General features: G+C 41.8%; 1 protein-coding gene and 1 long non-coding RNA gene across 6 annotated transcripts in view; one reads left to right on the top strand and one right to left on the bottom strand.

Annotated features, from left to right (window-relative positions):
• Positions 1–25,000, bottom strand: part of LOC137627478 (lachesin-like) — a 770,122-nt gene that overhangs the window by 256,669 nt on the left and 488,453 nt on the right. The gene's annotated exons all lie outside the window — the stretch shown is intronic.
• Positions 1–25,000, top strand: part of LOC137627501 (uncharacterized) — a 742,199-nt gene that overhangs the window by 378,319 nt on the left and 338,880 nt on the right. For all 3 annotated transcript variants that reach the window (XR_011041172.1, XR_011041173.1, XR_011041171.1), the window contains exon 4: positions 24,863–24,963. This is a non-coding gene — a long non-coding RNA (uncharacterized lncRNA). The remainder of the gene's footprint in view (positions 1–24,862; positions 24,964–25,000) is intronic.

The following is a 25,000-nucleotide window of genomic DNA, read 5'->3' as shown; positions in this document are numbered from 1 at the left end:
CTGAAATTGGTTCTGTGCATAAATTATGATGCATTTGCATTTCAGGCAAAGGATCCAATATCAACTGGTGATAATTAGTCAGCATGGCAGAACGTCCAGTTAGTTTACTGAAAAAGAAAAGTCAGAGGAAAAAAATCTCTGCAGTGTGCCAAAAGGACTCACATTATACATTTTTCTGAACAGAAAACTGACAAAATTGTTCAAAAACTGACTGATGTGAACTTTGAAAAGATCAAGGAATCAGTGCAGCTCCACAAAGTTAGTGCTGATGCTAATGTGAGGATGGATGAAATCTATGAAAAAGTTCCAGAGATGCTGAATGCAAATACCCATGGAATACACAGGAAGTATTATCAAAAGTTTAAAAATGTTGGTCATATAAAAAGTAGAAAACGACGACATCCAGTTGAAGATGACGAAGGGCCTTCAACTTCAAATCGAAAGCAAGTATCATCCTCATCAATTTTATTTCCTTCAGAGAGGTGTCAGAGAGTTTCTAACAAAGTGTTTTACAGAAACTGCAGCTGAGTCAATACTACAGAATGCAAAGCATAAGAATTACTACACATTACTTGGAAAGATTGAAGGCTGTGACTTGCAAGCACGAGAGGCACATTATCATAATTCTTGTCGCAGAGATTACACTCGTAAGCAGGAGTGAAATGTTAATAAAGAGCCGGATCAGAGTGCTGTTGAACATTTAGCTGCCCATAGCGAAGCATTCTTCTACATCTGTGATTATGTTGAAGAACATATAATCAAGGGGTGCAACGTAGAACGTGTGGCAATGTTGAAAGAGAAATATTTGCTACATTTACAAGAACATCATCCATTAACTTACAATCCAAACTACAAAACCTATAAACTCAAGAATAAGTTGGAGAAACATTTTAGTCACAAGGTTAAATTCTGGGCACCCAAATACCGAAGTGAAGCAGCTATGATGCTCAGGCGACAACTGATGGATACCAAAAGGAATGCAGCCGTACTGCCATGGCCACCTACAGCAGCGTAGTTGATGTCCATAGAGAACAAACCACCACCAATCCTGATTAACTTTTTGTCGCGGTTTCTATGTGGGAAACCATTTAAAGATATTTCGTCAAAGATGGAGAGAATGGTTGATTCATGTGCTCAAGATGCATGTTATGCTATGAGCCGAGGAGAATGGAAAATGCCTAAACATGTTCTTCTTGGAATAACTTTGAGACATATGACAGGAAGTGCTGAGCTCATTACACTGCTGAATCATTTCGGTCACCGTTAGGTCTATTCCCAAGTGATGGAGCTAGAAACTGCCATATGTAACCAAATCAACACGCAGGAATCCTTACTTCCCGCGGCCATATCATCCTGTATGAATAATGTAGTTCTCCACTTCAGCTGGGACAACTTCGACCTGTCTGAAGAAACACCATCAGGGGCTGGAACAACACATGTAGCACATGGTATTGTCTTTCAGGAGACATCTAGTAGTGCAAGTTGTGACATGAACAGGGAGCAGCCACCATCAGCAGTCAGGGAAGAGTAATAAAGACAGGTCAATTCGCTATAAGGATAAAGAACTGCCACCTTGTTTCATGAGTAGGACTGAGCCTAATTTGAGAGTGGAACATGTATCTGTGACAATACCAGTTTCATTTCATGAATCCAAGGAATCAGACTTTGCTTGGACTATTGCAAGATTGTACAAATCTAATGAACAAAGTGTTCCTGGTTGGGCTGGATGGTTGTCACTGACTGGAAAACGTGATTTTGTTGAAGCCTGTGCTCAGTCTACAGTTGATTACATGGTGCCAGTACATAGGCAATTACTGACAATGCCACAGTTCAGCACATACTCTGACTATGCCAGCAGACCACAAATGATGTGCAGCAGGAGGTCACTATCGTAACTTTTGATCTAGCTGTAGTAATGAAAGCTTACTCTATCATGTGGCAAAACCCACGAGAATAAAGTGGTGTTCTTGTAAGGATTTGGGCATTTCATACAATCTGCTCATACCTTGGAGTCATCGGGAAGATGATGTCCGCCACAGGCTTTGAGGACATCATTATAGAGGCTGGTGTATGTGCAAGTGGATCGATTGATCAAATGTTGAGGGGCAAACATTACAACTGTGCAATGAGAGTTTACAAATTGATGTAAATTTTGTGTATAAGGACGAATGCGCTCTCCTTACAAGTGAGGATGGATTGACTGTTCAGACCATGCAGGTGCAGGACCTATTTTCTTCACAGGAGGAAGCAGATACTCGGATCATTCTGCATTGCATCCATGCTGCCAAATCATTTAGTGCGGAAAAGGTGATTGTAGTCCGTTCACCAGATACTGATGTCTTCCTATTGCTGTTGAAGTTTTCTCAAGATATTGACCCATCTGTGTTATTTGATACTGGCGTTTCAAACGAGAAGACTAATTGATGTGAGAGCTGTTATTAGCAAACATGGTACAGATTACTGTAAACTCATGTACTCTTTTCATGCATTCACAGTGCCTTCGTTCGCCGAGGTAAACTTACACCAAAGAAGACACTTGATGCCCCTCCTGAATACCATTCAGCATTAATCTCTCTAGCAACCACTGCTGAAATTTCTGAAGAAACATTCAGTGAACTTGAAGTTTGTCTGCTGTATGTATGGAAAGGCCAACTACAAAGACATAAACAAGCCACTCTATGATATGTTTAGATAAAAATTCCAGCCCTAGAAAGGCCAAACTTTGTCCAGTTGTGATGGCATTGATCTGAGCTTGCTCCCACCATGCAGGTCATCACTGCACATGCATATCCTCAGATGCAACTACCAAGCATATGTTTGGAATAAGTCCAGTTTGCCATATCCAGATATACCAAGTCCAGTAGGCAAAAGCTGGAAACTTGATGACTCAGGACAGCTGCAGAATGACTGGGTCAAGGGTGATATACTGCCAGCGGAACTCATTGATATCATGCTAGACAGAGAAGCTGACAGCGATGACGATTTGGCTACAGAGGATATTGATATTAACAACCTAGCCGACAACATTTATGATGAAGAATCATGAATGCAATGTGTAAATTGTCAAGCTAGTTTTTTTTTTTTTTTGTAGTTGTCTGTTGCCAGTGACAAAGAGAGACTAACTAGGTCATCATACTCCACATATAATGATATTTATATGAGCACAACTTCGCAGATTTCAAACATTGATGTAGACTTCCAAGCTCTTCACCATTTACTTGTTGGTATTAGTTGTCAGTTTAAGTTATAAATGACATTTATTTTGGTTACATTTCTCTTATCCTACTGTTAATCAATGATTTTCTTGGTTCACTCAATGAATGACACCTGTCAGATATGAAAGTCAGACACACTGCAATAGGTAGTGTCCTTCATTTATAGTTTTGATCATATTTACTATGTTTGTGCATGCATATTCATGATATAAGTATGTGGTGGCCACTCTACAGTGAATAATGTCCAAGCACTATACTTCTCTTCAAAGCATCTCCTTCTTTAAATGTTAGTAAAATAGTCTTTTTTATGATAAATCATAAAGATAAATTGTTTTGTTGCCATTTGGTAGCAGAAAGTAGAAATGATAGGGAAGATGAGGGTAGAACAAAGTTCCGTCAATTGAAATTTGAACTATTTTTAAGGAGTGGGGGATACGTATCAGCAGTTTAGATGATGGATTTCAGTAACAGATTAACTTTACATCATCAAGCATAGTTGTATATGCTCCAAGCATTTGATTAGCACCAAAATAATGCAGATATGTCACGATTTACAGAAGTTATTAAGAAGCGTTCCCTACAAAGTAGGTATCAATAAAAATATGTGGCCATTATACAATCAATTGATTATTGTCACTTAATTCATATATTTTGGGAAATTAGAGAACGAAACTGATATGCATTATTCTAAATAAGATTATGTACAAAATCAAATACAGAAATGTAACCAAATACCTCAACAATATCATCAGTATCAGTAACAACTAGTTACAGGTGCCCATTTTCGAACAAAAATTAAGGGTAGGGGATACAATAATGGCCCTGGAATAGGTATTAATCATTGATTATGGACATAATTATATACCATTGTGTAGCTCTTGATCTTGGCATTATGTTGGTACCAAAAATGTTCACTTAGTTTGGATATTAAGGAAGTTAGAGCCAGTAAAGCGACGCAAAGTCAGTGCGGCTGAAAATGTGAAAATTTGGCGTGCGGTTTGTACAAAAAGTGATAATTTTGCCTTTTTGCCACAGTTATGTGTTTGGAAACACCCGGATATGCATAAAGGACACCCTAAGGAAGAAAACTAGGGGGGTCGTGAAAATTCCCTAGGGGGGGGAGGGTTTCACTTTCTGGCCCATGGACTATATCTGATTGAACACTGATTGAATGGCACATGAGCCTTGTGTAATTCTGCTTTCTGCATAAGTGATAGTCTAATTTGTAATTTTCCATGAAAATGACATTGTCATGAAATTTGCGCCCACTGGTCGATGCAACACTCGTAACCCAATAGAAATTTTATTAAAAATTCATGATCGTTTTCCTATCCCCCATGTGACGGTGCCGAGTGAGGGTTGTGAACTCAAAGGCAGGATGCAATCAACTGAGTTGTTTATTAAGGAACACTCTTCTTTATATACAAAACCTCAAGGCAACAGGACATAACCTGTTCGAGAGACAGACAATGTTACAGAGCAAAACCGGAGACATGATCATTCATGTTCTTTTTAGTGCGAGGGAAGAGCGCAGATACAAGCATAATATATACAAAATAATTATGTACAATTGTGTGACACACGGTTGGTACATGGCTCCCCCCCTAAAAATGACATACTGTACATGTTAAATAGGGCGCCCTGATCTAGAGAGGTGAACTGTAGGCGGGTCATCTGGCAGAAGATAAGCAGGTTTTAAATGATCAATGGAGACCCAGTCTTCTTTGCCCCGAATGTTTAGTAGGAATGCTTTCAGACTGCGTCGGATCACAAGGAAAGGGCCCGTGTAAGGGGGCGTTTGTGGTGGCTTGCTAGTGTCGTTGCGCAGGAAGACGTGCGTTGCAGAGTGCAAGTCCGTTGGTATGTGATGCTTCGCTGGGGGCTTGTAAGTCTGGCGGCATGGAGTAAATTTTCCCACGACGTGACGTATGCGCTGGAGATCGTCGGAGGAGGTTGTAGAAGGAAAAAATTCAGCAGGGACGACCAACGAGTCGCCATTTCAGCTGCCGAGACGTCGAGGGCGTCTTTAGGAGTGGTCTTTAGTCCCAGGAGGACCCAGGGAAGCTGAGTAAACCAGTTGCAATCCTTGCATCGGGACATCATAGCTGCTTTGAGGGTACGATGAAAAAGTTCAACCATTCCATTGACAGCGGGGTTGTAGGCCGTTGTCTGATGTAGGGTGATGCCCAGGAGATTCGCTAATGACGTCCACAATTGAGAGGTGAAAGTGGTTCCCCTGTCAGAAGTATAATGCTCAGGGATACCGAATCTTGAAATCCATCCAGAGAGTAAGGCAGATGTACATGAGGCAGACGTTGCAGTTTCCATGGGAATGGCTTCAGGCTAATGAGTGGAGCGGTCGATGACGGTAAACAGGTAACGATGTTCTTGTGATGTGGGTAGGGGAACGTCGACGTGAATGTGTGCGAAACGACGCTGAGGTTGAGGAAAGGTGCCCACTCCTGAATCCGTGTGTCGATGGACTTTGGAAGTTTGGCAAGAAGTACAGGCGCGGACCCAATCCTTAGCATCCTTAGAAATGCCGTGCCAAATGAACTTTGCCTTCAGCAGCTGTGCAGTAGAATGGCACGAGGGATGTGAAAGGCCGTGAATGAAATCAAACACCTGTCGGCGCATGGGAGCAGGAATCCAAGGTCGCGGTCTACCAGTACTGACGTCACAGAGGAGGGTGGTGTTGGAGTCTTCGAGGGGAAAATCTTCCCAACGGAGGGACGTGCAGGATGTCCTACAAGCTTGATACTCTGGATCCTGTCGTTGGGCTTCAGCCAGGGCATTGTAATCCAATCCCAGTTGAACGGCAGCCAACGTGTTTCTTGACAGGGCATCGGCAACGGGATTCATTTTCCCAGGGACGTATTGGAGGGTGCAATTGTATTCAGCCACGGCGGAGAGATGTCGGCGTTGACGGGCGGACCAGACGTCAGACTGTTGAGTGAAGGCGTGCACCAGAGGCATGTGGTCTGTGCGAATGACGAAGAGCGTACCTTCTAAGAAATGGCGAAAGTGACGGACAGCCAAGTGCACCGCCAGCAATTCTCGATCAAAGATAGAATAACCCGATTCTGCCTTGGACAGATTTCTGCTGAAGAAGGCCAATGGGCGGGGGAGCCTTTGACCACCTGCTCGAGTACTGCACCAATAGCGACGTCGCTAGCATCGGTGGAGAGAAGGAGAGGGGTTGTGGGATAGGAAAAGTGAGAGCCGCAGCAGTTGATAGGGCCTTCTTTGCATTGCAGAAGGCTGCTTCTTGAAGGGGACCCCACTTCAGGTCCTTTGGCTTGCCCTTGAGGGAGGCGTAGAGGGGAGCAAGAGTGGCGGCAATGTCTGGCAGAAAACGGTGATAATAGTTGATCATGCCCAAGAATTCCTGCAGAGCTTTGACGGTCGAGGGCGCGGGGAAGTTCTGAACGGCTGCTACCTTCTCAGGGAGGGGATGGACTCCTTCAGGAGCGATACAGTGCCCTAAGAACGACACTTCGTTGGCGCCAAAGGTACACTTGTCGTACCGGACTACAAGGCAGGCGGTCGAGCACGATGCGCAGGTGACGGAGGTGTTCCTCTTTTTTTGAGGAGGAGAACACAAGTATGTCGTCCACATAACATACACAGAAAGGGAGGTCCCCTAAGATGCCATCCATGAGACGTTGAAAAGTTGCCCCAGCATTATGAAGGCCAAAACAGGAGTAATTGAAGGTGTATGTACCAAACGGAGTGGTGATGGCGGTCTTGGGGATGTCTTCTGGGTTCATAGGCACCTGATAATACCCCTTCAGGAGGTCGAGCGTAGAGAAAACCTTCGTTTTGTGCAGGTAGGAGGTCACGTCGGCAATGTTTGGGAGGGGGTAGTGATCCGGTTCTGTTTGCATGTTCAGGCGCCTGTAATCCCCGCACGGACGGAGGGAGCCGTCTTTCTTCAGAACGATGTGTAAGGGTGACGACCATGGGCTGGAGGCCTTTTGGCAAAGGCCCATTTCCTCCATTTCGGCGAACATCTGTTTGGCGGCTGGCAATCGTTCCGGTGCCAGACGTCTGAATTTTGTGAAGACTGGGGGTCCCGTCGTCTTGATATGGTGATAAATACCGTGCTTGGCAGGAACCGTGGGCGTTTGGCGAAGTTCTGGACGGAAAACTTCCGGGTACGACGTGAGGAGGTGGGCGTAGGCATCCGTGGGTGCGCTGATGTGGAGAGCGAGGTTAGAAGGGGCGGGTTGAAGAGGTGTCGACAAGTACGAGTCTGCGTTGACCAATCGTCGGTGGGCGACATCGACCAGAAGGTGGAAATGAGAGAGGAAATCCGCACCGAGGATTGGCATTGTGACGTCAGCAACGAGAAACTTCCAATTGAATTTACCGTTTCCGAACGATAATGTGAGGTTCTTGTAACCGTAGGTGGGTATCGCAGATCCGTTGACAGCTACCAAGTGGACGTCGGCAGATGTAGACAGACTACGTCGTGCCTTGAAGAGTTTCCTTGGCAAAAGAGAACGACAAGCACCCGTGTCTACCAAAAATCGCACGCCTGTTCCTGCATCCTGTAAAAAGAAAAGATTAGAAACATGGGAGGCCACCGCCACAAGCGATGGCCTACTTACACGTTTTTTGGCCACTGACAATCCTTGGCACATTTCTTCGCGGTTGCCTTGAATCTGAAGTGGTAGTAGCAAAACTGCGGCGGATGGGAGGTAGTAAGTGGCTGTAGAAGTCGTTCGTTGGAGCACGAGCGATTGGTGGGTGGTGGGCGGCTTTGTCGCCGCTTCGGCATGTCACGGGGTAGGCGTGTATGTCCTACGGTATTCATGTCAGCTTCGGTTGACGTTGAATAGGCATCCTCGTCGTCAGGGGTGGAGGCGTTGATGGAGGTCTTGAAGTGGCTGTCCATAAGGGCGTCGGCTTTGGTCATCAAGTCCTTTATGGGTAAACTATCGACATCGGGTATGGCAGTGCGTACAAGTTTGGGTAAACGGCGTATCCAAAGGGCACGAAGTAGGTTCACCTCACGAGGAGAGCCGTCTGCGGCAGGTTGAAGGCGAGCGATACTGGTCATTTCCCTGAGGGCAAGCGAAGCCCTTTGGTCCCCCAACGGTTGTTGCGAGAGCTGAAAAAGCTTTGCTATACGGGCGGCTGGCGACGGCGAGTACTGCTGCAGAAGGTATGTTTTGAGGGCATCATACGCTATTGGGGTGTCTCCTTGTTCACAAAGCCAGTCGGATATTTCTGGGAAGGTGTCCTCGGGTATCGCCGCGAGAACATAATCCGCTTTGGTGGTTGAGCGAGTCACGCTCCTGATACGAAACTGGACTTTTGCGCGCTGAAACCAAGCAAACGCCCCTCCGCTGGCGAATGGTGAAAGTTTCAATGGGGCGGCCGCAGCGCCAACTGCTGTAGTAGAGTCCGTCATAGTACCAACGATGGAGGGGCGAGGGAGGTGGGGGTGGAAGGCAGTGGGAGCGAGTCGACTTCTGCGGTCACCAATGTGACGGTGCCGAGTGAGGGTTGTGAACTCAAAGGCAGGATGCAATCAACTGAGTTGTTTATTAAGGAACACTCTTCTTTATATACAAAACCTCAAGGCAACAGGACATAACCTGTTCGAGAGACAGACAATGTTACAGAGCAAAACCGGAGACATGATCATTCAGGTTCTTTTTAGTGCGAGGGAAGATCGCAGATACAAGCATAATATATACAAAATAATTATGTACAATTGTGTGACACACGGTTGGTACACCTAGTATTCAAAGTTCCTCGTATCCATAGTATTGATTATTGTATATATTATCTTTCATATATGCACCCTTTACTATTCATAAATTCTGTCCGTTACAAATGCATGCGCATGAGTCGCGCTGTCAGCACTCCGTGCATGCGCATTGATAGTCTTCTTGCTTCTCTTGGCACGAGCTGTACGCCTTGCAGAGCACCACTGTTCATAACCCCTTGCTGCATGGAATAAATGCAATCTATGACTCAGGATTTTACTTCTCCATCCCTGCAATCATCTGCCTTCATCTACAAGACATCATCACCTATCACCATGGTGCAGTGACAAAACCATTCAGCATTTTAAGGGAACACCGGAATCCAGCATCTGCATCGAGCCGCCATTGCTCATTTCCCCTCGACTACCTGTGGATTTTACAGTGTCTCTGCTTTGTTTGCGAATCGTTCATACAGTGCCAGTGCAGTGTGGTGTTAGTGATTTGATGTTAGTGGGTAATATTTCTCTTGCATGTCGTGCCCTTCTTCATGCCCATATAAGAACCCTTTTTACCCCTACTCATCACAGGAAATCGAGGTGCATCCACCCTCTTTCATCACCGGAAACGCACCGTCAGAGTGCTAGTGGCCGCTGCCCAGCCTACCCGCTGCTCCTCCCCACCACCCGGGAGCCCTCCCATGCTCCTCCACTGTTGCCATTTGCCACTCTATTTACAGTAATTTTTAAAATAAATACTGTAGAAAGTCTCTTTTATCTTTTCATCTTTTCATTTAAACTGTGGGTGACTGCTTAAAACGTTTTGTAATGTCGACTACCTCACATCAAGACGAGTCTGGGGATACGCAACATGACCACGACAATGAAGACCGCCAGTTGCCTTCACACCCAGGCTCACCAACAGACCGTCGAACTCCACCTTGCTTCTCAACGATGGAAACCCTGCCTTTACTCTCACCACACCTGACTATATCGCCTTCAACAGCTACAGGTGGGGAGTTAAGGATCCTTATCAAGTACCTGGAGGAATCTCGACAGGCCGAGTTGGCTACACGTTGGAGAGAGGAGGATCAACGTCGCCATGAGGAAGAACTACGCCACAACCTAAGAAGAGAGGAGGAAGCCCAGCGTTTCACGGCCCTGTTGCAACTACTCATGGTCAACCCTACCCACCAGCAAGCAACACCACCGGACTCGCAACAACTTCCTACTCAATCCTCAGTGCCTTCAAGTTCCCAGCACCCACTCCCACAGAAAGCCATCGCCCAGACCCCACCGCCCAGATGCCACATACCAAGTGTTTAGGGAATGGCATAGACGCTGGGATGGCTACAGTGTGATGGTGGACCTAGGGACTTTACCTACCAGGAAGCAGCTAATACTACTTCGTATGTGCCTCAGCCTGGAGACTCAAAGAATACTGGAACACACACTCAATGTGTCACCAGACACAGATCCGAGCGTGGAGGAAGTCTTAAATGTTCTCCAGGAACACATCAAGAATCTGCGAAATGAAGCTTTACGTCGCAGGGATCTGCTTTCTTGCAAACAGATGGAAGGGGAAAGCTTCAGCGATTTCTACGTCAGACTGAAGCACGTAGCAGAGGAAATCGACGTCTGTCCTGGCCAGTGTACAGTTTGTGAGGAAACTCAGCTTAAGATGATCATCATCATGGGAGTCAGAGACGAGGAGCTCACACAAAAACTTATTGCCCTGGACACCTCAGCTTCATTGGCCACCATGGTCAATGAATGTCACTCCTATGAGGCCACAAGGACAGCCACCACTGCTATACGTGCCAATACTTCTAAATTGTGCGCTGTTTCCACTTACAAAAAAACAGAAGGACATGGCAGCAAAGGTGCTACTTCTTTCCCAAACTGTAACAGGGACGCTTCTTGCTTTTCATGCACAAAGAAGCACGGCTCTGCAGAAAAGTGTCCAGCTGCCGATAGCATATGCGGAAACTGTGCCGGCAAGGACACTGGAAGAAGACTTCAAAGTGTCCTGCCAACAAGGCCACGTGTAGACACTGTGGCCGAGTGGGTCACTACGACAGATGTTGCCGACAGCAGATGAATGCCAAGCAGGGCGGCCCACCCAAAGCCACGCCCCCCTCCAGCAGGCCTTCAAATTGTCGCAAGGTTGAGGCCCTTTCCACAACTTGCCCTTCACCGGTACCCGTCTCCCTCGACCTCACCTATAAGGGTGAGACATCCAAGATTATGATGCTGCTAGACACAGGAGCTGACGTATCAGTGATGGGTCATCAGCACTTGGAACTGCTTCAAATCACCAGGAATGAGCTACAACGTTCTGCCACCTCAGAGACACTCACAGCAGATGGATCACAGATGATACCAGCTTTAGGTCCCTTAAGGCCACTCTGTCTTTGGCCAACTGATCCTGTCATGCCATGATCCAAGTCCATGAAGGTATCCCGATGCCACTCCTGTCCTACGCACATTGCAAGGTGTTGGCCATCATACCGCCAGACTTTCCACGGCCCATCCTACAGGTCGTCCACGTGAACCGATGTAAGGATCTACCCCTCCATGCCAACTCGACCCCTGCTGAGGCCCGAGAATATTTCCTTAGAACCTTCCCTGATGTGCTTGTGTCTAAGGAGGACCTTAAAGCAGCTCCACTGAGGTCGATGGCAGGACCCCCAATGAAAATCCACCTTAAAGAGGACGCTGTTCCATTCGCCATTCACACCCCACGGCAGATCCCCTATGCTTTCCGCGAACCTGTCAAGATAGAACTAGATTCTATGGTCCAGCAGGGTATCATCAAGCCTTGTGGAGACGAGCCATCAGAATGATGCCACCCTCTAGTTGTCGTCCCAAAGGCAAAGGGAGTTCGCATCACAGTGGATCTCACCAAGCTGAACACTGAAGTCTCCAGACCAGCCCACCCTTCGCCCACACCCATAGCTGCTGTTCGTACCGTTGATCCCACAGCCAAATTCTTCACCACTGCGGACGCTCTACACGGTTACTGGCAGATGGAGCTAGCGGAGGAGGACCGTCATCTCACCACTTTTATTACTCCTTATGGACGCTTCCAGCATTGCCGAGGACCTATGGGCTTCGCTGCCACCGGCGACGCCTACTGTTACCGCGGCGACCTAGCTCTCCAGGGTATGAAGAAATGTGTCAAGGTTGTCGATGACATTCTCATCTTTGACGACGACTTACTGTCACATTACCACAGGATCCACGAATTACTCACTCGCTGTCGCAAAAACGGCATTACTCTCAACAGAGATAAGTTCGTAGTAGCGGAGACCCGAGTAAATTTCTGTGGATTCACCCTTTCCGAAGAAGGAATAGCTGCCGATCCAGGACAAGTCACAGCTCTGCAAGACTTCCCCACACCTTCCAACTTGACGGACTTACGTTCCTTCATGGGGTTAGTTACCCAACTGGCAGAGTTCACTCCAGATATCGCCCTGACTGCACAGCCCCTACGCCCACTCATGAGCCTTAAGCGCTCTTTTATTTGGACACCAGACCACGTCCAGGCCTTCAAACGTGTGAAGCAGGCACTTTCAAGCTCTCCAGTTCTAGCGTCTTTTGACCCAACTTTGTCAACCATTCTCCAGACCGATGCATCTCGTCTCTATGGAATAGGCTACGCTCTCCTCCAGGACCATGGTTCCGGACGTCTCCGGGTAGTCCAGTGTGGATCCCGTTTTCTCGCAGACGCTGAGACAAGGTATGCGACAATCGAGTTGGAGATGCTTGCTGTATCTTGGGGTCTCACAAAATGCCGTTTGTACCTCCAAGGACTGTCATCCTTCACTCTGCAAACAGACCATCGTCCACTAGTGCCCATTATCACCAGCTAAACGCTGGACATGATCGAAAACCCACAGCTCCAGCGAATGAAGGAACGTATGTCACAATATTAGTTTACTGCAATGTGGCGTGCTGGCAAGTCTTTATGCATTCCAGATGCACTCTCGCGCGCACCTGTCAGCTACCCAACATCTGAGGATATGATTGGCTGTGCTGAAGTAACGTCACACGTCAGGTCTGTCATCAACGTCTTAATAGCCTCCCAGGAAGAGGATGCCACAATCGTCAATGCCGACCGAACTCTACAGGACATGTCAACAGCAGCGCAGGCTGACCCTGACTACGTCCGCCTTCGTGATTGCATTGTGTCCGGATTTCCCACAAATCGGTACGACCTGCATGCTTCTTTGCTACCGTATTGGAAGCTACGAGAAGCCCTTTCTACTGACGGGACCCTCGTGCTCTACGGTGCGAGAATAGTAGTTCCAGCCGCTCTACGTCGCCACACACTCGCCAGACTCCACGACAGCCACCGAGGTGTTGAAGCCACTAAACGTCGAGCTCGACAAACTGTCTTCTGGCCTGGGATAGACTCTGACATTGCTAACACCGTTGCTTCCTGTGAGCCCTGCCAAGTCCTACGCCCAAGCCAACAGCAGGAACCTCTTCACAACGATGACCAACCATCGAGGCCCTTCGAGTCGGTATCAGCGGATTTCTTCCAGGTAGCGGGGAAGTCCACTGCCGCCTCAACCATACGGCACTTGTGCCACTACTTCAGAGAGGTAGGTGTTCCCATGCGCCTACGCACCGATGGAGGACCCCAGTTTACCAGCAGAGAGTTTGCTGACTTCGCAGAGCGTTGGGGTGTACACCACATAACTTCATCGCCACACTACCCACAGTCTAATAGACATGCCGAGGCTGCAGTCAAAGCTGTTAAGCACTTAATCCTCAAAAAGGCCCCTTCAGGAAACATTGACTGTGAGGCTTTTGATCGTGGCCTCCTTGAGTTACGTAACATGCCTAACCACTTGGTCGCTCTCCTGCCCAGATCCTGTATGGTCACCCTCTCAGTACGTGTGTGCCCGCCCATCCTCAGTCGTTCATGGAATGTTGGCAAGAAAAGGCCCATGATTGTGACCGACGAGCTGCTGCCAGAGCGGCTCAAGTGAAACGCAACTATGACTCCCACGCCCGTCCCCTGCCCAGACTGAATGTGGGCCAACATGTCCGTCTCCAGGACCCAACATCCCATAGGTGGGACAAGATTTGGATTATCATGGGTAGCACGAGATCACGCGAGTTCGAAATTCGCCTCCCCAGTGGTGGAGTGCTACGTCGGAACCGTCGCTTCTTGTATCCAGTGCCTAGTCCCAATCAAGTTCCCAACTCTGATCTCCCTGGGGTCCCTAGCTCTGACATGGAAAAGTCATCAATTCCCTCCACAACTTCCCGCAGGTCTCCAAGATTAAACAGGCCTACATAGCGTACAAGGCCCTTGTGCCATTTACGCAACTGGCTGCATAATTTTATATTTGATACATTTTGTTATTTGCTTTGCACACTATTATTTACTTAGTTCATTGTATGTAACTTGCTCAGTACGTTCAAGATACCTATTTGAACGCAAAAGGGGAGGGGAGGTGTAGATTATTGTATATATTATCTTTCATACATGCACCCTTTATCATTCACAAATTCTGTCCGTTACAAACGCATGCGCATAAGTCGCGCTGTCAGCACTCCGTGCATGCGCATTGATAGTCTTCTTGCTTCTCTTGGCACGAGCTGTACGCCTTGCAGAGCACCACTGTTCATAACCCCTTGCTGTATGGAATAAATACAATCTACGACTCAGGATTTTACTTCTCCATCCCTGCAATCATCTGTCTTCATCTACAAGACATCATCACCTATCACCACATAGGATGTACTGTGTATATATATATATATATATATATATATATATCTTATATATATATATATACTGTATATATATATATCTATATATATATATATATATATATATATATATATATATATATATATATTTTGTGTGTGTGTGTGTGTTTGTGTACGTACATATACTTTACCCATACACACATATATGTATATTATATATATATATATATATATATATATATATATATATATATATATATATATATATATATATATATATATATATATGTGTGTGTGTGTGTGTGTGAGTGTGTGTGTGTGTGTGTGTGTAATATTTACCAGTTCAGGTTTTTATTATCAATCGAATTTTTGAATAATGTTTGTCCAAAGAGCAGTGTTATGTTCAAGACTTGTTGCTTTAGAAACAATTGGAAGTGTAATAACTGTCTCTGGCCAAACCAACAAATAATCTGTCTGGCAGTTTTTCTTTAAATAACGGTCTTTCCCTGGAAGAACTTATGAACTTACCACAATGTTACCTGAGGTCACCTGCGAAATGCTTCGCAAAATTACGTTGGCTGAAGGGAAAAAGTTAGATGTATTTCGTGGTTTAATGAAATGAACACAAATTTACGATATCGTATCATGCTGAAATTAAAGTTTTTTTTTTTTATTGAACAATGAAAATAAGATTATTTTCATTGCAATGTTATTATCTTCAAACTATACAAATTAAAGTTTATCCCAAAATACATTCAGATTTTAGCAAACCTTTTAGACAACATATGCTACTGGATAGAAATAAGGATGCAGGATTAATAAGACACTCATAACGTTTTGTATCGAAAGAGGTTTTTAAAAATTAAGAAAATCTTCAGCGCCGAAGACTGCAATACACGACTGATACCCAACTCACTTATCGTAGACGATTATGCATTATTTATAAAAGTTGTTTAAAACACATGTTGGCAAAACCAAAATGTTTTTGAAGAGTTATTGGAATTTTTATCGTATATTTTTTTTAAAGATCGTGTACCTTGCTCTCATGACCTATATGCTTACTCTTCAAATTGTATCATGAGACGTGGATAATTATAAGTATTTGCGATTAAATAATGGATTACTTCTTACTTTTGATTGTTATTAGTGATACAAAAATATGAACGATTGTTATTGTGGTCTTAAAATGCATAACATTTGACAGTGTTTAAAAAATAAACTGTTAAAGAAACGTCGTGTTAAAAATTATTTTTATAACAAAGGCTGTTTGGTCTCTAATGTTAGTTTTCCTTGCAGATTATATTCCTAGATGTCCGTTATATGGATATATGTTATTAGATATATTTTATTCTATCCAAATCAAGTTACAGTCATCGCAAAGTTACCGATTCTACTTGAATGATACTAGAATTAGTTTGTGATGACAGGTATTATATTTTTTTCCAGTTGAAATTCGTTATTGATAGCATATGCTTCGATCGTAAGATTTCTGCTTGTGTCAAGACTTTTATTATAGTGAAATATTCAGTGATATTACATAAAGCATTCATGCATCAGAACCCCCTTTTTACTAGACAAATTATCTTTCATGATTTTTTATTGCCATTGCTTTTATGGTATCAATGATTTTCCATTATCATTGGCTATTCTGATCATGGCAAGATATGAATAGAAATTCTCCTTACTTGTGAATTAGGACAGGACTGAGGAGATCAGATAACTTTAAAAATTGTAAAGCTATCCTCTCAAAAACCACACACATATATAAACATGACAAAGTAAATTTTCGGTTGCACACACGCAGAACACACACATATATTGAGGAATATGCATCGCTAACACTCGTGATTTTAGTCAGTGTAAATATCAATCACAGTGGCATTTGATACCGAATTCTACCTTTAGGAATGCATATCCACTGGAAATTAATTTTATATTTATATATGTATATATATAGTATGAGTGTATATATATATATATATATATATATATATATATATATACACACACACACATATGTATATATATATATATATATATATATATATATATATATATATATATACTGTATATATATGTGTGTATGTGTATGTATGTATATATGCCCGGTTATTCTGATTATGTTTTATTCTGTAAAGTTATCTGTAAATTAAATTTACAGGATATATTACATATTACAAATGAAGTTAATACACTATTCATGACTAAGGGTAGGATTACACTTGAGCGATACGCCTTGGCGATCAGAGGAGATCTAAAAAAATCCCGAAAATTTGAATATTGCAGGCGCTTGTAGGCGATATTTCAGCACATATTTCTCGAAACGCAAGTCACCGCGGCATACATCGCAGTGGGAAAGTTGTGACACCTCAGTTGGTTGGGCACTTTGCGGTAGTGATCTTTTAGCACGCGATATACATGTGATATGGATCTTGGCATGTATGATCCACGGATCTCCCGTATATAAAAAGTTTTCCACCACTCCACCAAAGCATTTTATATCGTAAAAACAAAAGTTTGTTTCCGCTCAAATATATTTATTTTTACGATGTTTAGGCTTTGTATATTATTACGAGCATGACAAAGTATTTCTCTCTCTCTCTCTCTCTCTCTCTCTCTCTCTCTCTCTCTCTCTCTCTCTCTCTCTCTCTCTCGTCATAACTGCATAAGAGTAATTGACCATCTCTATTTCTTGTTTTTTGGTATGTCGTCCATCTACTTCAATGAGCTCGCTCGCTCTCTCTCTCTCTCTCTCTCTCTCTCTCTCTCTCTCTCTCTCTCGTTACATAGCAGCACGCATCGCATGCGCAGTGATGCATGTTGCCACATCCCTCGTAGGGAGATCTATCACATATATAGTTTTAAGAGGCGATTAGGTTATCAATATCGGTGAAACAGAACATGGATAGTGTGATGCGTTATCTCCTTGCACGCGTCGATCACAGGTGCTCGACTATCATCGCACATTAGGCGGAAAAAATGGAGCAGGTTTCATTGTGTCCGCCAGTGTGGCGACCTTGTGTGGCAACCTGCGATGTATCCCACGTGACCACACTCATCTTGGTCTTTGGGATTTGGTGCGAAACAAACCCGAAATGAATGGGTATGTGGAGAAATGCTCAAAATTTTACTAAAATCAACATCTAACCGCTTGGCCGTATCGCCCAAGAGTGATCCCAGTATAATGCACTGTCTGCCTGCATATACTGGTATATGACTGAATTAACTTAGATATTATCCTAAAATTCCCATTTCCTCAGATGCATTGGCTTCGATTTTGATATTCAGTTGTTTGCAGAAACCATTAGTACACACACACACACTCTATATATATATATATATATATATATATATATATATATATATATATATATATATATATATATATATATACTTAATGTAAAAATGGTTTTTGGCCATGGTCTTTCTTCAGTGGAATTATCATGGGTGTTCTAGATCCCAAGACAGTAACACCGAATTTTCATAAGTTCAAGATAGAAAATGATAAGTAACATTTGCTGTATTTAAATCTGGTGTTAATAGTGGTTTCAGCCAGTAGCATATGGATTTTATATATATATATATATATATATATATATATATATATATATATATATATATATATATATATATATATATATGCATGAGAAGTCTCCTATGATTAATTACTGTTCAATAGCCGGGCTTCTTCAATATCTATATATCAGAATGATTTTTAATATCTCCGTAACTTATTCTTAAATTGAAATATAATCTCTCAGAAATGCGGGATTTTACTAAAGGAAAACTGAAAATTTTAACAATATAGGATCACTGGGCCCGTAGGAAATAAATACACGAAATTGTAGATTTTGGAGTGCAGGAGTAAGAATTCCCGTAGATTTTCTCCCGCTCTGGGTCCACAAGGCTGCTTTCTATCTTCGTCTTCACTGATTTCTGCCCTCTCTTTAAGGTTTAAAGGCCGTTCACGAATGACAGGGGCAAGGGACAGTAACATTGCTCTATCGAGTAGGACAATGCCCTAGAGACTGACCATATATACATATGTTCAGCGCCCAAGCCCCCCTCTCCACCCAAGCTAGGACCAAGGAGGGCCAGGCAATTGCTGCTGATGACTCTGAAGATAGACCTATAGGCTTCCCCAAACCCTTAGCTCACAAGGATGGTGAGATTGCAGCGATCAAAGAAACTAACGAGTTTGAGCGGGACTTGAACCCCAGTCTGTCGTTCACCAGTCAGGGATGTTACCCCATCGGCCACCACAACCATTCTTGTAGTTCTTGGAGCTTATAACTGCATAGCAGAAGACAGTCAATTTCCTGCCTTCCTCGAAGGTTTCTTCTACACCATGGCTGGATGGCGTCAATTTTAGTATGGCTGGATGGCGTCAATTTTAGAGCCGGATGACTCTGTTGCAGTGTAGGTATCTGTCCATTCTAAAGACAGAATGAAATAGGTGAAATCCAGACCCCCGGGGTCGTCCAATTAGGCCCAAAAGGCCTAGCTGACAGGTGCACTGCCTGGACAGGACCGACTGATGTGAAGACCTTCCGTCTTTTTTATGTTAAATATCAACGTGTGGCAACCATGATGGCTGCCTGTGATGTGTAGACTTTCGGTGACATTGTTTACGTGCTTGGACTTCCGGCGACACTTCATTCCAAAGGAATTTGATGATTATCAGAGTTGTGTCGCATTACTGTTTTACAACTGTCCGGTTTCATATCGCACAAAACTACTTCGTTTACAACATATATGATATCAGCTACCTGGCACTCGATTTGATTCTGTATCTACTACATGTGTATCCATGTCTCATTGTACTTGTTAACGAAATCAACATAATTCACCTCTCTCTCTCTCTCTCTCTCTCTCTCTCTCTCTCTCTCTCTCTCTCTCTCTCTCTCTCTCTCTCTCTCTCTCTCTCTCTTAATTAATAAAATAACCCTATTCATGTATACATATATATATATATACATATATATATATATATATATATATATATATATATATATATATATATATATATATGTGTGTGTATATATATATATATATATATATATATATATATATATATATATATATATATATATATATATATATATATTCTTAAGAGACTGGAAAGAAAGATTGATAAAAAGCTGAGAGATGAACAAGCAAGATTTAGAAAAAGTAGAAGTTGCACTGACCAAATTTTAATTTTGAGACATGTACAGCAATGCGTAGAATATAGAAATCCCCTTTTGATGGTATTTGTGGGCTATGAAAATGCCTTTGATAGTGCAAGTGCAAAGTTAATGTTAATGGAGTCTTATCAAGTGAGTTTCTATTGAACAGCGGAGTACTCCAAGGGAATGTGTTGTGACCTATGTTGTTTACTCTCCCCATGGACTTTGTAATGTGTAGAATAGTTAGAGATGGTGGAGAAGGATTCGACTGCATTCGTGATAGGAATTTAGCAGACCTAGAGTATGCTGAGGATGCTGTCCTTCTTAGCATAACACCACAGGATTTGCAATGTTTGCTTACCAGAATGCATGAAATATCACACGAGGTGGGGCTGAAAATGAATAGAAGAAAGACAGAGATGATGAGAACGGAGTATGCAATGGAAGATGAAATATCATTGGAAGGAGAAAGGATTACTAAAGTAGAATCATTTAAGTATTTAGGGGCAATGATCTCTAATACAGGGTCTTTAGAATTAGAGTTTAATGAAAATTTGAAAAAAGCAAATCACACACTGGTTAGGGTAAGTAAAAATCAGATTATATATCAGTTTAGTGAGATCGGTGTTACTCTATGAACATGAGTCTTGGTATGACAATGAAGCAATCTCCAATAGATTTAGTAGATTTGAGAATAAAGCCCTCAGAAGAATATTGGGAGTTGAATGGCAGGACGGGATTAGAAATGAAACTATAAGAGAGATTACTTAAGTACCATATGTGGATGAGATCATGGTTGAGGGGTAGTTGGAGATGGTTTGGACATGCTCTTCGCACTCCCCAAGAAAGATTAATTCAACAAACTTTTAACTAGGCTCCACAAGGCACTAAAAGAATTGGAAAAGGCCTGCATGGCTTAGGAGCGCGAGGTAGGAGGTGATGAATGGAGAAATATTGAATTAAAAGCTCAAGACAGAGACGACTGGCGAAATCTAACCGAGGCCCTTTGCGTCAATAGGCGTAGAAGGAGATGATGATGATGATGATATATATATATATATATATATATATATATATATATATATATATATATATATATATATATATATATATTTATATATATATATATATATATATATATATATATATATATATATACACATATATGTATATATATATTTATATATATATTATACATAAAATGATGACGACCTAATTTCTAGGTAATGATCATTTCGATGCTTAATCCTCCAATGATTCAATACATTAGAAGAATATGATTTGAATCTTTGTTTTTTATAGTATTATTTGATGTGTTTAAAGTGGGAAGGTTGAACGAGTATAGTGGCGGAGATTTTAAAGATCATTTTTCTCTGTGTCACATACATCCCAATCCTGGTTCGTTCTTCAATTGACTTTTGAATATTCAAACATTTTTCTCTTAGTCCAGAATTCTGTCACTTTTTTTTTTTCCTTTTTTGCTTTCCTGTATATCACCTTTTGCATAGTGGTCAGAAAGAGAAAAAATAAAATTTTCACCTTATTTTGTTTTGTATATACGAGAAACTTCATGATGTATTTTGATGTCTGTTAAAGAGTCATTTCATCTTCATAGATATGCAAGTAAGTCGATTATACAGTTTCGAATAGAAGAAAAAGAAGACCCACCAATATGAGACCAGTAAAACTGTGTGGCTGTGAGACTTGTGCAAAGTTTTAGCTTAAATGCCTTTGTATGTAAAAGTGTAACAAGAGGAAAATCATTATCCAAACCAAAATCTCAAATATCTAAAGCCAGTTAAGACTAAAAGGGCAATATGTATAACGTCTAATGATGAGATAGACTATTCCATAGGAAGATGCACCATGATCTAGGCAGCGAAAAAGGACCGCTAAGGGAAGGCACCTGGTTTTAAACAGATTCCCCACTATGGCTGTCTCCACAGATTACTGGCTTGCCTTTTGTCTCCAACATTTCTCCGTCTCCTTACTCTCTGTGTCTGTCTGTTTTGTCTCAGTTGCTATGTAAATCGGCGTATTCCCGAAATTGTGTCGTAATTATTCTAAGTTTTGTTCCACACCACCATTGAGGTGAAATTCAATGCGTGGTTTTTTTTTTATAATTTCTATATAAAAGGTTCCCCCTGCCCTGGTATATGAGCATGGGTAGCACCCCCCCCCCCCCCCCCTCCCCATGCTCATATGCCAGGCGATGCCACTACACACTCTTCGGTAAGCGCACACACACTCTCGCCATGGATTGTTCCTTGCCATATGACCGCTTTCTTAGCAAAGCTAAGACAGTTATCTACAACGTGAATTAGTACTTGTTGGAAGTAAAGGCAGAGAGAGAGAGAGAGAGAGAGAGAGAGAGAGAGAGAGAGAGAGAGAGAGAGAGAGAGAGAGAGAGAGAGGATTTTCTGAATTACACCAGTTTATATAGAAATAGAGAAAAAGAATGAATACAAAAAGTGAAGGTGTTGGAGAACCAGCCGGTGATATGTGGAGATGTGGCACTAGTGATGGAATCCGTTTCAAACCAGGTGTCCTCCCATATCTGCCATTTTTCACTGAGTTGAGAATAGTGGAAAGTTGAGTATAGTGGAAAATAAAGCAGGAAGTTATATCAAAATAACTTCCCGGGAGGACTACATGCTTTACGTTAAGACACTCATTACTCGGTAGAGAAAGGAATTGGGTAACATAAGGCCCAAAGGTCTTGTGAAAGAGTAGTTGACCACACAGTCTTCTCACTCAACCTTAATAAATGTCTATATCTTGTAGACCGTTTACCCTCAGCGGACTCTTAATGGAGATCGGGTTCGTTGAAATGAAATTAACTGAAAGACGCAAGACTTGTGATGAGTGGTATTCACCCTTAAAATCCATTAGAACGAATGCTATATATTTTGTATCACTTGATTTGAAACAGAAGTACTGTTTCAACGACAACAAATAGCATTTTCCTGAACCAGATTCATTATCTTTGACATTTCACTTGCTATTGTTTCTGAACTTGAGGGGTTTTTAAATGCATCATGTGTATTAATTCAAAATTACATTATTTATCATATTTGCAAGTGATCAATTCAAAATTTCACTGTATTCTCTTATAAGCAATCGTTTTCATTGTATATTCTCTTTAAGTGTTTCTTTGAATTTCTCAAACGCTCGTTACATGTATATGATTATTTGGTTGGAAAGTTTCTGTTTTTCCTTTATAAATCTTTATTATTTCGGAATAATTTTAACCGCCTCATTAGACTTACTATCCGTGTATTTTTTAAAACATTTTAATGAAATATTACCACCTATACAGCAAAAATGTTCTTGACTTTGGATTTTATAAAGCCGTTACCAGTAAGGAATACGAAGTTTGAGACACCGCTATTTGTTATGTTAAGAAATAATTCTTAGAAATGTTTTTACCAGTCCAATTTTACTTAATACCGTGGGACTCGGGGGAAAGCATGGTCTATACGCATGATTACTCATACTTATAATAGGCTACATGTTCATATGTTTTTATACATTTCCTAATACGAACTGAAAGTTTTCGTACAATTGTTATCACCTATAAAAAAGTGCATGATATCGGCGCATTTCTTCCATACCAAACAAAATGACAAAAAAATCCTGTTACATTTCTTTCATCATATTTTCAAATTTTCATCTGTTGTAGAGAGTAACATCAGATAAGCAACCTTTTCCATTTATTTAAGTCATTAGTAATGAGGCTGACTGCAAGTATCATGCACTTTTTTATTAACCTTACTAGATATCGGTATTTATTTCTTATCCTGAAACCTAACGGGAGCTCAATTGGTCTGGAAAGATGCTGTCTTAGATTTCTAGACGCCACGACGACTATGTATTAATTGTGGACGTAAAGCAACATGTTCCCAAACCATATTTTCAAGTGATAAGGTAGCTGTTGTGAGAGGTGATTCAGGAACTGGAATTGGAGGCCCACGTAATTCTGAGTGAGCGAGTAAGCCTCACTGTTTATACTCTGTTGCACAAGCTAGATCAGCTTTGGAAATACGACATCAATCCTGTTGCAGCAGTGGGACCTTGAACTTCTTCCAAGATAAAAGAGAAACAGCACGGATGGCCTTGATGGTAGTAAAGAAACTGCTTCATTGAATGCAATATGCCGGAGCAGCAAATGCCCTGCTTATCATAAGGAACATTGCTGCTCTAAAGGGAATCAAATTGAGATCAATAGTGTTTACACATTTAGATTTTCTCAGGGGATGAGTAAAGCCACCGTGAAACTATCACCATTTTCTACTCGCAATTTCCACAATGCATGGTGGAAAGACATGCCATTTTTGTGGTTCACTGAGTGAAGCATTGTTTCACCCTGTTAGTGCACTGTACAGTAAGCCTACACGCATAATTTATATACTGTCTTTGTAATTAGTGTATTTCAAAATTAATCTTGATAATTCTTATTTTGAAGAATCTTGAGGTTTTTATTTATCAATATTTTAAAAATAAAAAGTTTTTATTTATCAATATTTTAAAAATAAAAAGTTTTTATTTATCAATATTTTAAAAATAGTCAGTTATCAAATATTTTTGCATTTTTAATTTTAACCATTACAGCTTTTATATTATAGTGTAATTTTATTACTCAACTAATCAAGTCTAGACGAAGAGACATTTAAAAAGTCATTAAAAACACACGCTGCCAAATCTTAAATGGAAAAACGTAAATGAAAATTTCTTCTTGAATTGGAATATGTTGACTTCTATTTTTGGGCGCCACCAATACATTAGACAGCAATTTTAAACACGCATGTATATATATATGTAATGTGTGTGTTAAATTTTAAAGTTACTTTCTCCTATGGTTTTGTCATATTGCAGAATGCCACTTGTATTACGTATAATTGATGGCTATTGAAATATTAATTTTCCCGTTTATTGATTTTATATTATAACTGATTTTAGTCCCTATGATACAGTATGTATGAGAACTTTAATACGAAATGGTTTGTACTCATATTTTTTCTCTTTTTTAACAGTTAATGGAATCGTATGATATTGGTTACCTTAACCAAAAGACTTGTCGCCAAAAGACTGGAAGATATTTATGCTACTTGAGTCGCCAATCTACACCAATCAGGTAGGTTAACACTCTGAAGTGACTTCTCAGTTATTAG

Source organism: Palaemon carinicauda, chromosome 2 (assembly GCF_036898095.1).
Source record: "Palaemon carinicauda isolate YSFRI2023 chromosome 2, ASM3689809v2, whole genome shotgun sequence".
Taxonomy (NCBI): Eukaryota; Metazoa; Arthropoda; class Malacostraca; order Decapoda; family Palaemonidae; genus Palaemon; species Palaemon carinicauda.
Note: the sequence above shows the minus strand (reverse complement) of the source record. Positions and strands in the feature narration are given on the sequence as shown.